The 16,455-nt window shown below is 46.5% G+C and overlaps 1 protein-coding gene across 1 annotated transcript in view; it reads right to left on the bottom strand.

The window, feature by feature from the left end:
- Positions 1-16,455, bottom strand: part of CAT (catalase) — a 78,467-nt gene that overhangs the window by 61,649 nt on the left and 363 nt on the right. The gene's annotated exons all lie outside the window — the stretch shown is intronic.

The raw sequence follows: 16,455 nt of genomic DNA, 5'->3' as shown, positions 1-16,455 counted from the left end.
ATTCTAGAGATGACGGACTCGTCCCTGGGGGAGCTGGGGGTGTTGACGACCGACAGGAAGCTCTGGCGTGGGCTGGTCCATGAAGTCATGAAGAGTCGGAAGCGACTAAATGAATAAACAACAACAACAACTATTGCCAGAACATCAGGTTGAAGGAGGGGATTAATGGAGATTTTGATTGACTATGATTGAATGAAGCATGAAGCAACTGAAACTGAGCAAAAGCTCTCCTAGCCACAGCCTCCACCTACCTATCTAGAAAGTCCCCCCCACCCCAACTCACAAATCCGCTCCAGAGGAAGTGCCTCCCCACCCTCTCCTCTCCCACTACTATCAAGTGAACAAAGTATCTCTGACTTCCAGCCCTCACAGGCAGCCAGGAAGGATTCCATGGTTGATGAATAAAGACTGCCAAGATGCCAATAATGACAAGGAGGCTGCACTCCCCCTATTTGTATGTTGATGCAGGTCACCTACGAAGGCAGTCAAGGTGGTTTCATCTTATGCCCAGGTTTCAAACCTGATTGAACCTGATCTAAATAATTAGCTTTCTCTGCAACAGTTTTCAGTTGGAGACCACTCTCCCTAAAAAGGGAAGGTTGAAGACAGGGCAAACGTTGTCAATACTTACTGGTTCCAGGGAGGGTCTCTTCAGGAGGTGGCACACCACCACCTCCTTCAAAGCAGTAGGCATAACTGCCTCACAAAGAGAGGCACTGACAGTCCCCACAATCCAGCCCCTCACATTCTTCCTGACTTCCTAGTTGGGGCTTGGGTCCATCCCACAAGTGGCCAAGCTCCTCACAGAGATTACCCTATCCACTCCCTTGAAGTCCAGAAGTTGGAAGGAATTAATTCTAGCAAACATCACAAGATGCTACCCCTGACCCCACCCATGTAGAGTCAAGGACAGAGCAAATTTGAGCTATTTTATCTGCAAAATATTGCCCCAAGATCTCAGCCTGCCCCTTGGTAAGATCTTCCTGCCTCCCACACCCCAATAGGGGGTATGTTACTCGAACAGTACAGACATAGTAAGAGTAAAGTGAGGCTGTTTTGATGCCCCTATTACCATGATATACGCCTGAACATGAGTTCTTACTCCTGTCTAGTCCAATTTACTCTTAATCTTCTTTTAGCGACTTTACAGGAATCTCGTTTGTCACTTCATCTCCTGAGTTCCTCAGCTCTTCAGTTAACTAAGGAGCACTCCCACCTCCCACCCCAGAATCAGCATACAGGGAGAGCCTGCTTACTGTTGTTCTCATCAAACATGCTGGTCACCACTACAATCCAGAGATCAACCATGTGCTCATATGAATTGCCTCCCAGGTTATTGGAAAAATCTTCGAGTGCCCTCTGGAATCCACTGCCTACAGCTGGGGTAGACCACCTTAATTGGCCCTCCTGTCCTGCACAGTCCTTTGGCAGCAATGAGTTTCAAAGTAATCAAGGAGTGATGTGACATGGCAAAGGACTCACCCTTATGACCTCCCAATTCTAGATCACCTATCAACTGCTTGGAAGTGAAGATTAGGTCTAAAGTATGGTCCCTGCATGCATCAGGCCAGAGACTATCTTGGAACAAGCCATAAACTCCTAAATTCTCCCATAGCCATCTCTCAAGGCATGGAGATTACAACCCCATAACACCTAAAGCCAGAGGTATTCCACCACCAGCCCTAGGAAAGTTCCAGGAGATGAGGTAGGGACTCTGCTGTGCATCAAGATGGGCACTATACATGCAAGATTCCCAGATTGTCCTGCCAATTCAGTGACACAAACAGACATTCACAGCCCATCACCTCTGTAACACCCAAGCTCTTCCATCTTCTACTGGAAGAACTGATTTAAGAATTCTTTGATTGTGGGTTCTGACAAGCCTCCTCATCCTGGTCTGCTCAGCAGAGCCTCCTAACAGCTAAAGCAGAGACACTACAGAGTACTGGAAGCCTAGGGCAGGTCACTTCCAGTGGATGTGCCCCATGGGATCCAGCTGAGTGCCACTCTGCTCTTAATCCTCCAGGCATGGCAGCTTTGGAACCAGACCTAGACAGCAGCATAAGCTCAGTCAGGAGCCCACAGGTGCATTGTATGGATCAGGCAAGACAACAACAGCATGACTCAATTCATTCTATCTTCCGCTCTTTCAAACCATTTTCTCTACCTCACTGAGTGCCACCATTATTTTTAGTCAAAATGGTGCTGGTGTTAGACAGGAATCATCATTCTCCAACACTCCCTGCAGTATTTGAATTGCTTTTTAATTGCTGTTTTAATTGCTACTGTCGGAACAAAAATAGATTATTTTCTGTTTTTGATTACTGAAGATGGTCTGTGTGTTGTTTATCATCAAAGTCCTGCTGCCACCTTCCTCTACCGAAGCAGCTACTGAAGAAGAGCTGATGGATTTTCCCTGTTGATTGACAGCATTTATATTTGGAATCTTATTTTGAGCATTCTGGTGACAGTCATAAAAAATGACAGCCATCCCGGCATCAGAGACCTGACCTAGTGCATCCCATATCCCCATGTCTGCTTTTGAGCAAAGAATTGGATACCAGAAAACAGATTAGAACTCCCAACACCTGTAAAGTTTGATCATACCATAAAACTTTAAAGAATGAATGGGAAAAATAACATTTTACAATAGCCTGCCTTTTCTAAGTGCAAGAATTGCATTAAATCATAGCTATCAGAAGGAAATACTGCTTGTGTAACAGATTTCTATCTTGAGTAATTGGGAGGCATACAAGTTTAATAATAAATAAAATAAAATGTCTTTCTGAGGAACAAAGTGGTAGCCATCCTGCTAAATTAACACCATGTTAGCGAGTCCCACCGCAGAAAAAAACATTCCTACAAAATTCTCATCTCTAAAGGTGAGAGTGTTTGTAGATGATTTCAGATGAAGTTCTCAGAGGCCAGATTAAAGGCTGAGAACAATCCAGGGGAAAACCTATTCTTAGCCAAGCTGAACAGCTATATGAAAACTAGAGCTATCATACCTGGGTTGCAGAAACCTGGACAACTACGAGAGGGCAGCAAAGGGATAACATTTTCTGTATCTTTTCTGCAGATTTTTGCAGGCCAGTTACAGTAGTCCTAGTGGCTCAGAAACCAAATGGTACAGGTAGTCCTTGCTTAACAACCACAATTGGGATTGGCAACTCTGTTGCTAAGCGACATGGTCATTAAGTAAGGCATCACATGACCACAATGGGCTTACAATATGACTTCTGCCATGGTCATGAAGCAAATCACCCCTTAATCAAGACATCACTGACTGTGATTTGCAATTTTATTGCTGGCTTCTCCATTGACGCTGCTTGTCAGAAGCCAGCTGTGAAGCACACAAGTGGCATTCACATGACCATGGGATGCTGCAACTCTCATAAATGCCCACCAGTTACAAAGTGCCCAAATCTCGATCACATGACCACAGGACGCTGCGATGGTCGTAAGTGCGAGGACCAGTCACAAAGTTACCTTTTCAGCACCGTTGTAACTTTGAACCGTCAATAAACAGGACAGTCAGTAAGCGAGGACTACCTGTATAGTTATACACCACTAATTAAAATGGTTTCTTTCAAACTAATTATTATTAATAGCTGGGCAACTACATCCCAGATGTTGAAGTTTTAAAAAAGTGTTAATATCAGCCAAAAGAAAAACATGCACAGTAATATAATGTGGGAACTAATCAAAATACCAATACAGTATGAACTATACAATTCTAAATGTTCAGGCTACCCTGAATACCTCCTTTGCTTATCTAAAACAATCTCAGACTGAAACATTTTGAGGAGAAGCCCTTCCCTCTCTCCTGGTACTGTGAGGCACATTTTAGAGGGATTTGGGACAGGTCCTCCTCTGTGGATTGGCCCTATGTTTTGGAATTTCCTTCTGAAATAAGATTTCTTTAGCACCTTCAAACATAAAGACTGTTTTATCTGAACAAGTCTTTGACCATCACACTGACTGATTGATTGACTTCATCAGAGAGACTAAATCGTCTTCTAGGAGAATAGGTATTAGTAAACCAATTCTATCAAATTATAATCTAAAAAATTACTAGCAGTACTCCAGAAATGGGCAGCATGCATCAAAGTAAATAAATAAGTTTCAGGAATATTCTCAAAATCCGACTTGCTTTTTGAAAGACAGTAATTAAGTTGTGCATAGTGGCTGAGCGGCTGATCTACAAATTATACATCTCCAGGTCAAATTTCACCTGTTCCCTAAAATCTATAGAGGGTCTTATGCTAGCAACTTTCTCTTTTATATTTCTTTTTATTCGTTTTATTATAATATGGCTTATTTCTTAACAAAATATTAAGACATCAGACTTATCTAAATGAGCATACAATAGATGAAAAAATACATACAATGGCTGAGTTCATGGATCCTGCTAAACCCAGATTTTAAACTATGGTTGGTTGCAATATCCACAGTGGTGTGGTTTGTTTACAAGATCTGAACAAGATGTATTCAATGGAATTATTCAATCATTCCAGTCTTACCATAAGATGGCACTGTTACATAAAATAAGTAATGCAGCAAACTACAATAAAAAGTATCTACAGAGGGGGCCAATGTTTTCTTTTCAAATAGCCTGCATATAGAAACAAACAAACAAACAAACCAGGCATTTTTATTTCATAACTAGTTCACCATTCAAGGTAAAAAATGTGCAAACTTCCATACACAGGCCTCTTTCAGATTTCAACATGCTACCTTAACTGAACAGATTTAATTTTGGAGGGGGGGAGTTGCCTTTGAGTCAGTGTTGACTCCCGGACTAGTCCCTGCAGTTTTCTCGGCAAGATTTGAGAAGTGGTTTGCCATTGCCTCCTTCCTAGGGCTGAGAGAGAGTGACTGGCCCAAAGTCACCCAGCTGGCTTTATACATAAGGCAGGACTAGAACTCACAATCTCCCGGTTTCCAGCCTGATGTCTTAACCACTACACCAAACTGAGTTGTCTTTAGCTGATCACATAACACATAATGTTACCATGTTTTGATTACACAGTGGCACAGGATTTGAATGAGTGGACAATCAGTATCAGAAATTAGTATATGACTGAATTACATTGATTCAAACTAATTACTACTGTATGAGTACAAATAAACAAATACATCTTTATTATGGTCAAAGACCAGCATAAGAAGGGCAGGCTACAGTCAGTTAAAAACACAGAAAATACATTAAAGTCTAAAGAATAATATAAAAAACATACACACATCACAAAAGTCTAAAGGAAAAGTGGATGTGTGCCTGAGGTGAAATGCCTGGGAGTAATACAGTCCTAATTTTGGCAAATGTGTTGTGTTGGTATATACAGTAGCATTACCACATATCCAAAATTTCCATGTGTGTGCTGATTAGTTATTTCTTGTACCTGCAACTTTTTGCACACTCCTGTTGGAAGTTGGCCATACTGAATTTAGTGGAATTTACAGCTTGGTGCATGTTTGTGTCATTGTATCTCTGATGATAAATGGAGAATTTATCAGAAGGTTTAAAATTCATATTCTGTAATGCAGATACTAGCTTTATATATTTCCATGGGAGAAAACTGTATTTCCCACTGAAGCTGAAGATCTGTTTTGCGCTGAAACACAGGAACCAGTAGTCCTTGTAATTTTATGCCATAACCGCTACACTACACTGGCTCTCAACAGGCTTAATTACTGCTCTTTCATTTCATGAGAGAGGATTTCAAAGTGATAGGAAGAAGGCATTGTGGTTTAGAAAGCATTACAGGAAAAATAAACAACAAGGCCCCCCATGTATTACCGAGACCTGGCTGGGCCCTGAAGGGGGATTGCCCCTTTCGGAAATGTGCCCATCTGGGTTTACGGTATGGCACCAGCCAAGACCCCATGGCAGGGGAGAAGGGGTGGCTGTTGTCATCTGAGAATCTCTGGTGGCCTTCAGGGGCACTGCTCTACAAGTTGCTGGCTGTGAGACCCTGTTTTTCAAGTTGGGTTCCCAAGAACAGTTGGGAGCATTGCTACTGTACCGCCCTCCCTGCTGCGGAGCAACATCCCTGCCTGAGCTGCAGGAGGCTGTCTCAGGGTTGGCGGTAGAGTTCCCCAGGCTTATGGTTCTGGGGGAATTCAACCTGCCCTCCCTGGGGCATGTCTCAGAGGCAGCTTGGGAGTTCATGGCCACCATGGCAGCCATGGGCCTATCCCAGAATATTCAGGGCCCGACTCAGGACAGTGGTCTCATCCCCGACTTAAGTTTTCTTGTCAGAGCAGAGGCAATGTGGTCTGAGGGGAGAGTTACACCCGTCCCCTTTGCCATGGTCAGATCATGTCCTGGTGGCCCTGAGATTCTCTTATGCCGCCCCCATCCGCAGAGAGTCTGGACCAATTAGATTGGTCCACCTCTGGCAACTGATGGACCCGGCAGGGTTTCAGAGGGAGCTGGGGGTTATTCCCGAGGATCTGCTGCATGGGCCAGTGGAGGCCCTGGCTGCTGCCTGGAATAGGGAGGTGGCTGGGGCCTTGGACAGGATCATGCCCGTGCGGCCTCTCTTGCCCCATCGAACCTGACACTCCCTGTGGTTTACGGAGAAGGTGAGGGTTCTGAAGAGGATTAAGAGACGTCTAGAGCGCCGCTGGAGGAAGACAAAGACCGAATTCAACCAAACACTGGTTAGAGCTGCTATTAAGGCCTACCTTGTGGCGGTAAGAGTGCCCAAGTGTCAATCCTTCTCTGCTCTTATTGCATCCACAGAATGCCACCCCACAGCCCTGTTTAAAATTACTCGATCCCTTTTGGGGAAGGTGGGCCCAGTGACCCACCTACAGGGCCGTGCAGAGGAATTTTTGGAGCATCTGCAGGATAAAATCACTCGGATCTGTTCCAAGTTAGACTCCAAGCATGAGGCATGGTCCGTGGAGATACCAAGGGAGCATACTTACCCAGTTATCTGGGAACAGTTTGATCCTGTTGGACTTGAGGAAGTGGACAGGATCCTCTGGACAATAAATGACACCACCTGTCATCTAGACCCATGTCCCTCCTGGATTGTGGAAGCAGCTCGGAAGGTGACATGTGGTTGGGTCCAAGCGATGGTTAATACATCCTTGGGGGAGGGAATATTTCCAACTGCCTTTAAGGAGGCGCTGGTGCACCCCCTCCTCAAGAAGCCATCGCTGGACCCAACTGTGCTAGACAATTTTCATCCAGTCTCCCACCTCCCCTTTTTGGGGAAAATGGTTGAGAAGGCGGTAGTGTTACAGATCCAGAGGGTTCTGGATGAAACGGATTATCTAGACCCCTTTCAGTCAGGTTTCAGGCCCAGATATGGGATGGAAATGGCATTGGTCATGCTTATGGATGATCTCTGGCGGGAGTGGGATGGAGGTAGTGCGTCCATCCTTACTGTCCTAACAGTCAGGAACCACGCTGAGACAAGGAATAGGTCTCTAGTGTTTTATTACTGCTACATTAGACAGAAAATCCTAACAAACTGAAGAAGCGTGGGAAAAACCCAGACAGATAAACCCCAAAAGTCAAGGCGGGTCTGATCTGTGTCTCTTTGAATGGCTGCTTAACTCCTCAGTACTACGCATGCGTTTTCCCCCCTGGATAGGGGCCCCCTCCTGCTCACCATCAGTACTCATGACACTTACTCTCCTTGACCTCTCAGCAGCTTTCGATACCATCAACCATGGTATCCTTTTGGGATGGCTCAGGGAGTTGGGGGTGGGTGGCGTGGTTTTGTGCTGGTTCACCTCCTTCCTCCAGGGCCGGTCCCAATCGGTGGTGATAGGGAGCGAGAGATCCGACCCTCGACCCCTCCATTGTGGGGTGCCACAGGGTTCAGTTCTCTCTCCGCTCCTTTTTTAATATCTACACGAAACCACTGGGTGAGATCATCCGTCACCACGGGATGAGGTATCATCAATATGCTGATGATACTCAATTGTATATCTCCATCCCGGGTGAAGTAAGTGCTGCCGTGACTACCCTCTCCAAGTCTCTGGGGGCTGTGGGGGACTGGATGGGGAACAACAGGCTTCAGCTGAACCCTGGTAAGACAGAGTGGCTGTGGGTTGATGGCTCTTCCATACTCGGGACACTGTCATCTTTGGTTCTGGATGGGGTTGTACTGTCCCAGACAGACCCAGTGCGTAACCTGGGGGTCCTCCTGGACTCACGGCTCCCGCATGAAGAGCAGGTGGCAGCCGTGGCCAGGAGGGCCTTTGCGCAGCTTTGTGTTGTGCACCAGTTATGCCCTTTTCTGGTTCGGGAGGCCCTTCGAACTGTCACTCATGCCCTTGTTATCTCCCATACAGATTATTGCAATGCACTCTACATGGGGCTACCCTTGAAGAGTATCCAGAAGCTACAGCTGGTCCAGAATGCAGCCAGTGAGCTATTTTTTGTGCTCCTAGAAGGGTGCATAGAACACCTCTACTATACGAGTTGCATTGCTTCCAGGTCCAATTCAAGGTGTTAGTTATTGTCCTGATTACCAGGAAACACACTGAGACGATGACTTGGTCTCTAATATTTATTAGTAGTACTTAACAAGAATCCTAACAAACTGAGGAAGCGTGGGAAAAACCCAGCCATATAAACCCCAAAGGTTAAGGCGGTCCCGATCTGTGTCTCTTTGAATGGCTGAACAGTTCCTCCGTGCTACGCATGCGCTTGACAATCTGGGTGGGAGCCCCCTGCTCGCCATCCTTACTCATGACATCACCCTCCCTTCCAGATTGATATTCCATTTCAGCCCCCTCCCCTCCAGAGTCTTGATAAGATATGTTGTCTGCTTGTAAAGTCTCATGAGAACTTGGCAAAGAAGGCAATTCTTCAAAGGACAACTCCTCCACGGACGAAGCGGTGCTGCCCTCCCAATCCGATAACGCCTCCGAGCCAGGTGGCTGCTGCTGAAAAACATCTAGAGAGTTAGCAGGGTCAGCCCCCCTCCCCCCTGGGAAATGCAAGCCCGAGGTGGAGGGCTGTGGTTCCCCCACCTCCTCTGTAACTGGAGTCGAGGCTTCAGGCAGGGGCGGGGGGAAATACACACTCACGAACTCCTCAGCTTGGGCTTCTTCGGCCTGCTCAGGCGAAAGAGGAATCTCGGGTAAAATGCGAGGCTTGGGTTTGTGAGGGAAAAGCTGATGGAATCGATGAACCAGTGCTGGAGCATGTACATCTCTGGCATTCTCCCACGTGCGCTCCTCCTCAGGGTACCCTTTCCAGTGTATGAAATATTGGATGCCCCTTCCCCTCCTCCTAGAGTCCAGAATCTCTTCCACTTCGTACTCCTCCTCTCCCTCCACAATTACTGGAGGTGGTGGGGGTAGGTGCGATCGCAAGTTACTTGGGGGAGGGTCTTTGGCTAGCAAGGCTCTGTGAAACACTGGATGGATCTTCATGGATGGTGGGAGCTGTAAACGATAAGCTACTGGATTTATCTGCTGCACCACAGTGAAAGGGCCGACGAACTTAGAGTCCAATTTCTTGGAGGGTCTGGTAGAGATCAAGAACTTGGTAGAGAGCCACACTTTGTCTCCTACTGCGATCGCTGGCCCCTCCTGCCTGTGAGCGTCTGCCGCCCTTTTGTAAGCACTCTTTGCCCTGTTCAGCTGCTCCTTTAACAACTCCTGTGCGGCTTGTTGCTCTTTAAGAAAATCAGCTGCGGCTGGAACAGTTCCCTGCTGGGAGGAGGTGGGCAACACCTGAGGGTTAACCCCGTAGAGCGCTTGGAACGGAGACATCTGGGTAGATGACTGCACAGAGTTGTTATAAGTGAATTCTGCCATGGGCAACAGGGCTGGCCAATTGTCTTGCCGATACGTGGTGTAACACCTGAGATACTGCTGTAACCACTGGTTAATTTTTTCGGCCTGCCCATTACTGGCAGGGTGATGCGCTGATGACAGGTGGATCTGGACCCCTAATGACTGGAAAAGGGCCCTCCAGAACCTGGAAGTGAACTGAGGGCCTCTGTCACTCACCAAGTGATTCACCATGCCTCTATACCTAAAAACGTGGTCTATGAACAACTGCGCGGTGGCTGGTGCAGATGGGAGGCCCTTGCAAGGAATAAAATGTGCCATCTTTGTGAAAAGGTCCACCACCACCAGTATGGAAGTCAGGCCCTGGACCGGGGGTAAATCAGTGATGAAATCCATGGAGATCGTATCCCAAGGCCTACTGGGGGTGGGTAGGGGCTGCAAGAGTCCTGTGGGCTTCCCTGGGAGAGGCTTGGCTCGTCTGCAGGTGTGACAAGAAGCAACGTAGCCCTTAATGTCTGCAACCATCTTAGGCCACCAGTAGTCTCTCAGAGCTCTATGGAGAGTTTTGAAAACGCCTCCGTGGCCTGCTGTTTGGTGGTCATGACACAGTCTCAGTACTTCTTCCCTCAATGAAGGGGGAATATACAATCGCCCACTATGCCAGAGGATTCCTGCCTCCACATTGAAAGGGGAGGCAGTGTCTTGCGGGGCCCTCTGGAGGTCATCCATCCTGGCCCTGGCATACGGGTCCTGTTGCTGCTGAGCTCTGGCTCTTGCAAATAGGTCCTCTACTTGGCTGCCTGCTGCTAAACTCTCCGTTTGGCTCCCCCTCATCGGCTGATCAAAGTTGTGAGGTTGTAATATAGCAGCCTGTACTTCCTGGTGAGTGGGGGGGTCTGCCCGAAAGGATCGAGACAGGGCGTCTGCCAAGCAGTTTTGCGCCCCGGGCACATAAGAAATGACAAAATTGAAACGGGAGAAAAACTGGCTCCATCTGATCTGGCGTGGGGTGAGGGATCTGGTGTTTTGTAGAAGCTGTAAATTCTTGTGATCGGTGCAAACTTTCACCGGAAAGGTTGCCCCTTCTAGCCAGTGCCTCCACTCTTGGAATGCTGCTTTAATTGCCAGCAACTCTCTGTTAAACACATCATAGTTTCTCTCTGCTGGTGAGAGTAGGCGTGAGAAAAAGGCACAAGGAAGCAATGTATTCTCTGCCCTGTTTGTATATTGCAATAACACTGCCCCAATGGCAACGTCTGAAGCATCTGAGTACATTATGAATGGCTTCGTGGGGTCAGGGTGCCTTAAGAGCGGTTGGGAAGCAAAAAGCTGCTTCAACTCCTGGAACGCTGCTTGCTCCCTCTCCCCCCATACGAATCTTGAGCCTTTCTTCAAGAGCTGTGTGAATGGTCTGGTCCGATGGCTATAGGCCGGGGCAAAACGGCGATAAAAATTACAGAATCCTAACCATTTTTGTACATCTTTAACATTTCGGGGAGGTGGCCAAGAGAGAATTGCCTGGACCTTAGCAGGATCCATGGATATGCCTTCTGTGGATACTATATAGCCCAGGAAATGTACTTCAGTTAAATCAAAGGCACACTTCTCTAGCTTGGCGAACAGCCTGTTCTCTCTCAGTCTTTGCAAAACATTACGTACATGGGTTACGTGAGTTGTGGCATCCTCAGAGAAAATTAATATGTCATCTAGATAAACGACCATGTATTTGTCTAGTAAATCAGCAAAAACGTGATTCATAAATCTGGAAAATATGGCTCCTGCATTAGACAAGCCAAAGGGCATAACAAGGTACTCAAATTTGCCAAACCTGGTGTCGAAGGCAGTCAGGTATTCGTGCCCCTCTTTCACCCGGATCAGATTGTACGCACTCCTGAGATCCAACCTGGTAAACATGCGTGCCTTCTGCAAGCGATCTAGCAGCTCCGAGATTAAGGGCAGAGGATAGGATTCTCTCTTTGCTTGTTTATTTAAGAAACTGAAGTCGTGGACCACTCTCAAGGGTGTCTCCTGGGTTGCAGGTGCCAACGGGTCGGGCTTCTTTGGTACGAAGAAGGTAGGAGCAGACGCTGGGGACGTAGATGGTCGGATGAAGCCCTTCTGGAGATTGGAGTCCAAGTAATCCTTTAAGGTGGCTAACTCCTTGGGGGACATGGGATATTGTTTCCTTGCTGGGATCTTGGCTCCTGGTAACAACTCAATGGTGCAGTCACAGTCCCTATGGGGGGGTAGTGCTGTGGCCTCTTGCTCGCTGAAAACATCTGCAAAATCTGCGTACTTGGCTGGCAAGTGGACCCCCCCTGCTACTGTGACTGCGTTGGTTGCTGGAGAGTGTGGAGCGGCTTGACTCTTGTGGTGCTGGCATTCCTTAGCTGGGAAGGAGATTGCTCCTGTAGTCCAGTTCATCAACGGGTTGTGGATCCTCAGCCAAGGCGTGCCTAGGATTACCGGCACATTTAGCGCTGCAGTAACATAAAGCTGGATCCATTCAGTGTGGTCTCCCACTGTGAGCTGCACCGGTTCTGTGAGCCTTCTAATCGGCCCTGCCTTGAGGGGCTGGCCGTCAATGGTCTCTACTTCTATGGGGCATGGCAATTCCCTGGTCGGTATGTTGCAGTCTTGTACGGTCTGTGCATCAACAAAATTAGTTGAAGCTCCAGAATCCACGAGGGCCTCTAGCTTGACCTGGTGCTCTGGGTTGACTTGGACTCTTACGGGTAAGTAGTAAAAGTCTTGCCTGGAATCTTCGGAATGAGCTCTCCTTAATTGATTTACGGTCTTCCTGCTGAGCTCTTGGGAGGGAGACCAACGGAGTTTCCCTGATTGGAAACAGAGGCGGGGATGGGTCCTGTTTCAGCTGCTTGCCCTGGGGGTCTTACTGGAGCAGTTTGGCCTCTCGCAGGGCAAGTTCTCACCATGTGCCCCTGGGCTCCGCAGTAGAAACACAGGGCTCTCTCTCTCCTTCTCTGCCTCTCAGTCTCGGAAATCAGTCTCCTGCTTGCCCCAATCTGCATTGGCTCCTCTCGTGCTGAGTGAGAGGCTGCTACAAGGGGAGTTGGGAATCCTGAAAACGCTCGGAGGGTCTTGCTTCTCCCCGGCTGCATCTGCCTAAGCTCCTCTAGCCTGGCATCTATGACCACCGATAGCTGATATAGGGCTTCTAACGTGGCTGGTGTTCCCTGGCGCACCAGTTCATTCTTAATCTCCTCATCCAGCCCCTGTTTGAATTGGTCTTTTAATGCACTCTCATTCCAGTCCAGATCTCCTGCTAACAACTTGAAATCAGCAATGTAGAGTCCCACCCTCTTGTTACCTTGCTTGAGCCTCCGAATCTCCCGGCTGGCCGTGGCCTCTCTGATGGGGTCGTCAAAATGTGCTCGGAAGCCTGCCAAAAAGTTCTGGTAGTCGTTGAGAATTGGATCGTTGTTCTCCACCATGGGAATAGCCCATTTGGCCGCTGGTCCCTTCAGCAGGCCTAGGATGAAGGTGACTCTGGTTCTGTCTGTGGGAAACTCTGCGGGTCTGCTGTCGAAGAACATAGTACACTGTGTGAGAAAGATTCTCAGCTGTCCTGCTTCTCCTCCAAATTTCTCTGGTAGACTGCCCTGTGATCTCAACATTACCGGTGGGGCTGCTGCTGCTGCTGCTGGTGGTGCCGGTTGTGGGTTAATCGGAGCTGGTTGTTGCAACTGCTGTAGCATGGCAGCTTGTAATGTGTTGATCTGGAGATCTACTTGTTGCTGGTGTTGCTGTAAGGCTGCTGCCAATTGCTGGATGGCGAGCCGCATTTCTTGGTTTTCTGAAGCCATTTCTAAACGTATCTGTTTAATTGCTTGTTCCTCCCTCTTTCGATGGGAGTAGGAGTTTGTTAGGATTGATGTCCTGATTACCAGGAAACACACTGAGACGATGACTTGGTCTCTAATATTTATTAGTAGTACTTAACAAGAATCCTAACAAACTGAGGAAGCGTGGGAAAAACCCAGCCATATAAACCCCAAAGGTTAAGGCGGTCCTGATCTGTGTCTCTTTGAATGGCTGAACAGTTCCTCCGTGCTACGCATGCGCTTGACAATCTGGGTGGGAGCCCCCTGCTCGCCATCCTTACTCATGACAGTTATCACCTTTAAAGCACTACATGGCATGGGGCCAGTCAACCTGAGGGACCACCTTGTCCCTGTTACATCAACCCGTCCCACCCAATCATGCAGAGAGTGCATGTTGCAGACCCCGTCAGTAAAAGAATTCCATCTGGTGGGGTCCAGGAGGCGGGCCTTCTCTGCAGTGGCTCCCGCCCTCTGGAACATCCTACCCCTGGAGGTGAGGTTGGCCCCTTCACTCCTGGCCTTCCAGAGGAATTTGAAGACCTGGCTCTGCCACCTGGCCTGGGGCAGGGAGGGGAGGGGAATAGTTGTGCTTGGGGATGGCTAGTGCCTTAAGTCGCTTGTCGCACACAAGGACTGAATTAGATCATTTACCATCTGGATTTTATTTTTACCTATATTCATTGTTTATTTATATACTGTAATTATATTGTGTGTTTAGTGTTTTATTGATTATTTTATTGTAAACTGCCCAGAGTTTTCTGAAGTCTTGGAGAGGGAAGGATTTTAGAGATCTAATTATTTTAACAATAAAGGCAGAGCTACAAAATATATTTGCAAGTTTTATGATAAACTTCTTTTAACCTGTAAACTCCAGCTAGATAGCAGCACCTAGCCAGTCTTGGCTGGACTTTGAAGTTAAGCAATAGTAGACCTGGGAAGCGACCAGAAAGTCCTAGAGACAGAGGCTAGAGCAGGAATTTGAAAAAAATTGTGTGGAAAAGGTAATGGCAAACCTCATCTGTACTACTGCTAAGAAAACAAGATAGAAATGCCTCTGTGGTAGCTAAATAAATAGTCTTTAACCTGCAAGCCATCACTTATAAAGTTTGTGCAGACTAAAAGGAGACAATATAGTTTTAACCAAGGTATCATTCTTAGCACAGTAGATTTTAAATTCAGTGTAATCTTGATAAGTCATCAAAAGAATGTTTTAAGCCTTATGGCATAACAGCAAAGTTGCTAAGTAGGGCTCTTCATACTACCAACTCTTACTCTTCTGTTACAAGCTGGAAGTGAAATTCTCAATGACCAGTCCACATTAAGGAGACAAACACTTTTTTAAATCTTTAGAACTCAGTAGCTGAATTCATACACTGTGGGTGGTTTCATTTTGGCTTATATTTTGCCTGATTCCAGCCACTGGAACATATTCAACCATGGTTAAAAACAAACCATAGTTTAGCATGTGTAAACCCAGCCAGTAGTTAATCCTTTGGGGGGGGGTGTTAAACCATTAAGTAGGTGTATCAAGGCATATGCATGCTTATTTAAATATATCTGCAGTAAAATCAAACCAACTGCAACTTTATTTGCTAGAACTGGAAATCTTGTTCTCTGCTGGTCAGTTTCCCAAAAAGTTTCCCACTAACATGACTTTTTCAAAGATGGTTTCTAACCTGCCTCTTTACGTTCGCAGTTTCACAACCAGACAAGAAAGCTTGCAGAATTTTGTTGAATGGAACCTCCTTAGCCTGCTTAAATCCTCCACATTAGAAAGAGATTTTTTTTTAATTATTTCTTCTCAGTGTTGTTTCTTCAAAGGGGGAAGGGGACACTGAAACAGACAAACTATAAATTTCATCTGCCTTAATTTAAATTGCCAGAATTTCAGAGTACTCCTATTGCACCATACAGTAATTCCTCTTTTTTTTCCAAATTAAAAGTCAACAGAATACCTATAAGAGGACTGTAGAGGAGCCCTCAGAGCCATAAGCACTGCTGTGTTTATTGGGTCTTTCTGCGCCCAGAGAAGCCTTGGAAGACAAGAAAACATACAAAAACAGCTCTGCAACCAGCACACAATACAGAACAGGAGCGGGAGGTATCCTTAGTATGGACCGCACCAGGGTAACTGCCTCAATGCTACATTTTCCCATTCACATCTGGAAAACTGCGCTATGGTCCCGTTCTGGTAATCTCTCCCATTACCAGATCCTTTGTTGTTAGGGAACAAATTAATAATCATTTTGTTTTCTTATTTATCACATCATCACTTGAGCCTTCCATAAAATATGTGAACAGAAAATGCTGATTCCACAAGAAAAACCTTACTTGAAAATACTTAAGCTAGTGTCACTTTGAAACAGAATTGGAAGAATGCCCCCATGTCCAAGCTTCTGGGAACTGTAGGTTGACAATATTTGGAGGGCCACAGGCTTCCATACCTTACTTTGTGGCCTAAACGACTAACTTAAGATATTATAAGAATATTTTCACTGCAACAGGATCCCCCACCCAGCATGTGTGAAAACCTTCCCTCCTTTCCCCCCCAAACGAGGGTTTTCATAATGAACCCTTTCCAAGCTATGAGGCATTACAAGATTGTTGAAGACTTAAACACTTTTAGATTTAAAATCCATATTGACATGCACATTTAATTGTTTTATTTTCGTACGAATAGCATTTACCCACGGGGGGAAAAATAACAAAGCTCCCAGTCATCTTCATGATCCTTATGTGAGAATATTCTCAGGAAAGGCAAATGGAAGCACGTTCTGAAGTTAAAATAACACAGGACGAGAAATGCATTAATAATTTTCACTCAAAATATGCACCGTAAGCA

Source organism: Candoia aspera, chromosome 1 (genome assembly GCF_035149785.1).
Source record: "Candoia aspera isolate rCanAsp1 chromosome 1, rCanAsp1.hap2, whole genome shotgun sequence".
Lineage (NCBI taxonomy): Eukaryota > Metazoa > Chordata > Lepidosauria > Squamata > Boidae > Candoia > Candoia aspera.
Note: the sequence above shows the minus strand (reverse complement) of the source record. Positions and strands in the feature narration are given on the sequence as shown.